The sequence below is a fragment of the Sceloporus undulatus genome, chromosome 2, assembly GCF_019175285.1.
Source record: "Sceloporus undulatus isolate JIND9_A2432 ecotype Alabama chromosome 2, SceUnd_v1.1, whole genome shotgun sequence".
Lineage (NCBI taxonomy): Eukaryota > Metazoa > Chordata > Lepidosauria > Squamata > Phrynosomatidae > Sceloporus > Sceloporus undulatus.
The window spans coordinates 301,930,372-301,935,249 of record NC_056523.1 but is presented as its reverse complement, the minus strand read 5'-3'; positions in this window follow the sequence as shown (position 1 = coordinate 301,935,249).

The following is a 4,878-nucleotide window of genomic DNA, read 5'->3' as shown; positions in this document are numbered from 1 at the left end:
TGGCAAATATCGATAAGCCCTGAGTGAAGTGGTGGAAGTTTAGGGTGAGAGTATAGCCTTGAAAAGTGTTTGTATACATATTTTCCTCAGCATTTAAAAAAAGAAATTGAATGGTATACTTTGTACAATGGTTGCTGATTAATATATCATGGCTAATGACATCATGAGGGGCTGTCCCTTGTAACGCCAATCTTGTAACATAACCAGGACCTATTGCTTGTGACATCACAAAGGGTCATCTTCAGATCAACAACAAACTACAACAACAAACTTTATTACAGCCATTTGGCCAGCACACATCTTCAGATCTCAGATTTTGACCTGAATGGATGGGATATTCCTGACCTAGCACACTACCTACAGCCAGTAAGGACATGGACCATGCTGGCTGAGGATGATGAGCTGTAGCCCAACACAACTGGAGAACCACAAGGTGGGAAGGTCTGGGTTCAGTTATACTAAGTGGGGTAGAGAGAACTCAATATCAGACGAATGTTTCCAGCAGTAGCCTTATGATACTTCCACTTGCTGAAGGTCAAAATCTCAAAGAATTACTGGAACACATTACAGTTGGCCTTTCGTATCCATGGGGGTTCTCTTCTGGACCCTCACTCCACAGATGGTAAATACCACAAGACACATTGCAAATACCAAGTCCCTTTCTCTTTAATGGTGGCATGAGGTGCATGCAACCATGTTGACATGGACACATGCATGTGCTGCCATTGAGGAAAACAGGGTGAGGCAATCTGTGGATTCTCCTATCAGTGGGTGGCAAACATAGGATAGGATGGGCCGACTGTACATGGGAAATGTTGAATATTTGAAAGATGAATAATATAGGAATTGTTGGATAAATTCAATTACGGTAACTAAAAAATTTGAAATCTCTGTCAAACTATTTAAACATTTATTTTTACCTAGTTCAGCAACTACAACACTCTTATGATGCTGTGATCTCTATTTAATCACTTGTGTACTGTACATGGATTATCCTGGAGCACCTGCGAGTGGCCCCGCCCCATTACTGTCAATGGTGGTGCATGCATGAAGCTGCATCAGTGCGATCATGTGCACATCACACGTCCATTGACCATAATGGGACTTGAGGTCCTGTACTTTTTACTATCTGCCTGGGGGTCTGGAACAGAACCCTCGCCATTATGGAGGGCTGACTGTACATGAGGGAGTGGGGCCTTACTCTTATACACTACTACATGTTTTGTGTACCAAATGTCTCAGACATCTCCAGTGACATCTATCTGAAATTCTGAAAAGTTGCTACTAATCAATGTGTGAATTCATTATAAAGCAGATTCCTATGTCCCACATAATTTTCTCTCAGTCAGCTTTTGCTGGTTGAGTGCTCCCTCTCCATCTCAACCCCAGTAAACATTAGATGATGCCAGTCTATACTGGTGTTTAGGATTGCTAGTTCAGGATCATATCAGGCCCTGAGGTGACAGGGCCAAAACCTGAGACCAGGGACAGCTCCAGTGATGCCATTAAGTGCTATGTATTAAGTACTGATTACATTTGCTCACAATCTAACATTCAAGCAAAAGCGCGCACGCACGCACACACACACACAGAGAATATTTTCCTGTTTGAAAATTAATATAGAATTTTTCACTAAAGGAGGTGTTCCCATATCTAGGTGAAATAAGGGGCTTATTTTTCCTCTCTTAGGGAGACAAGATAAGAAAAATTTAAACTAGCCTGCTTGTGTGTGCCCAGAAGGTAGATGCAGAATGGAGTGGAAAGTGATCCCTGGTGCCACAATGACTGGGAAAGAAGAAAGATAATTACATACATAGACATCCCCCCCCCCCCCCCGCCAAAAAAAAGAGTCTTTGGAAATCTCATCAACAAATCAACTAAGCATTGGAAATTGTAGCATTCTGCTGCTATCCTAGTAGAGCTGGAGATTTGCACACAGCCCTTGCAAAGATTCCTCTTGCCTGGAGCTGAGACCTCAAAACCGGAGAATTTGGCATTCTTGTCTCTTGTCTGGGAATGAGCCATGAAAATGGGAGACCCAGAGCCTGAGATCTGACAACCCTGCTGGTGTTAGATATGAAATTCCACAGCAGGTTTATAACATGAACCAGAACAAGAAATTTTGAAGAACTTCCAAGAATAGCCAAAAACTATTCCCTCCAAATTCTGTTTCCCAAAAGAGTCCAAAAAGACATTGCTAGATGCTATTTCAGCACAGTCTTAATAATCAGAGAGCCAATTTCTGAGAGGTTTGACCATTGATATATAAGCACAGTTATTTATTCTTGCCAAGAATACTTTTCTGATGAAATATCACAGGCATTATGTATGGTCATAATAGATACAGTGGCTCTCAGATTGGAAGGTATTCATGGTATTTCTGATCTCATATCACTGAGGGAATCCACACAGTAATTACAGTGTTGTCACCCACTGAATTTTTTAAAACTGCTTTTATTTATGTATTATTTATTTATTTATTTAGCATTTATGCCACTAAACAAGATTCAGCACAAAGAATAAACCTTAAACTTGTTTTAATAGCAGGAATTTGAGTGGAAATCTTAATTCCATCTAGTGCAACATTTAAATGATAGATTTCACATATCAAGAGTAGCTTGGAATTCATGCCCCTTAAGAATGCTTTTTTTGCAGACGTATGGAGAAAAGATGGCGTTTCCTTGTATATTTGTGCCGCCTGTTTGGTTGCATGTGAAATGGACAACGTAGCAGAAGTTGCCTGTTTTTAATTTTTCTTTTCCTCCATGCGCTGTGATGTTTTATTGAAGACTCATACAAAAGGGGGGGAAATTAAAACCAGGCAGCTCTGACTTTATTGTAAATTTTCATATGTAGTCCAGCAGGCCTTAACAAATAGCCCCTTCCCCCACTTCACCTCATCAGTTATTGGAAGATTGCTTGGCGATTGTTTAAACTCACAAATGAAATGTGTCATGGGCATATCCACATCACTTTTAAAGGATGGAAATTCATGTCAAAATAAAAATAACATATTATTATCTGACAACATAATGCAGCGAATTTACCAGGATTTAAAAGATGCAGAGGATGGAAAGCTGCTATTATTCCTTTTTCAGATCCTAATTTGGACAACACAAAGAGAAGGAGAGATAGCTGACACTTCAGCAGTGATATTGGTTTGCATATGGAAAGCAACTAAATTCTACCATTTCGAAAAAAAGGCATAACCTGAGAAACAAAAAAATATTTCATAGCTAAGATGGTTTTACTTTTTAAATTAAGTTATTAACCCAATAGGACTAGAAATAATTATGGAAGCAGATGTATGTAATGGGAACTACAGAAAACTCTTCTGGCCTCAGTGAGACTACTTTATGTGTAGACATAGGATGGGGAGAACTGAAAAAGTGTTACTGGAAGTGTTACGATTTCCATTTTGGTGGCCAATCTTACAAATCTATTTTTTTAAAAAAACTTGCAGAGGGAGGCTGGCATGGATGGCTAATCTGTTCTCTTTGCTCTGTTTTGCTGTTCACACATGCTTATATGGGAATCTGAAGGCAGCTACTGGTCATCTTGCCTGTTGTAGGCAGACACACACAGCTACAATAGCATCAACTAAAGAAGAATTTCATTCTTTCCAAGCTTAAGCTTTATTGCATGGTTTACAGCACATATACTGCAGCAGCCTGAAGCCAAGTTTATCTAAACCTCCTTCGCCAACCCCTCATTGCCAGGACTGCTAAAAAAAAAACCTTCCAGCTAGAAAGAGAAGGAGGAGAAATGAGGGTTGGGTACAAAGAGACTTTGTACAAGTATGCCTGTATTTATTTATTTCTATTCAAAGATAAATTTCAAATGTTGTAAATGGGGGGTAATATAAACTGAGACTTGCCCCTATTGTTGGAGTAGGGCCAGCATGGTGTAGTGGTTTGAGCGTTGGATGTTGACTCTGGAGACAAGATTTTGAATCATATAAGTCACCATAAGTCAGAAACAACAATACTTTACCACCAGCCAATGTGATGCAATGGTTTGAGTGTTGGCCTAGGACTCTGGAGACCAAGGTTCGATTCCTCATTCAGCCATGGAAGCCCACTGGGTGACCTTGGGCAAGTCACACTCTCACAGCCTCAGGGAATGCCAAACCTCCTCTGAAGAAACTTGCCAAGAAAACCTTAGGGTGGCCATGAATCAAAAATGACATGAAGGCACACAGTAACAACAACAGTACTATTGAACTAGTGCATGATGTAGGAAAACTTTTAATTTCTGTTGAGCATCTTATAATAGAAAATGTTTGGATTTCAAGAACTTCAGCAATATGACAGCATAAATAATAAATTCAATACTGAGAAGAAGTAGTCTTGGTTTTATCTTTGATTCTTATCTGTCATGTATCCCTCAGATCCTGACCACAGCCAAGGCTTGTAGATTCTTTTTATACAATATTGCCAAAATCCGACCATATCTTTCCGCCTCTATTGCCAAGATCCTGGTTCATTCCCTAGTGGTCTCACGACTCGATTACTGCAACATCCTCCTGGCTGGGCTTCCTCTCTCTCACCTCCGTCCTTTAATTTCTGTCCAGCATTCAGCTGCACGCATTATCACATCCACCCACTGCTCTGACCACATCTCTCCTGTGTTGGCATCCCTTCACTGGCTCCCACTCCCTTTCCGCATTCAGTATAAGCTCCTGCTGTCGACGTTTAAAGCCCTCCATGGACTGGCCCCTCCTTACTTATCAGACCTTCTTTGTCCTCACCTTCCCACCAGGGCCCTCTGTTCTGGTAGTCAAGGTCTGCTGTCCCAGCCCAGGATTTCCTTTGCCCCATCCCGGATTCGCCCCTTTTCACTCGCTGCCCCTCACTCCTGGAACCTTCTTCCCCCCAC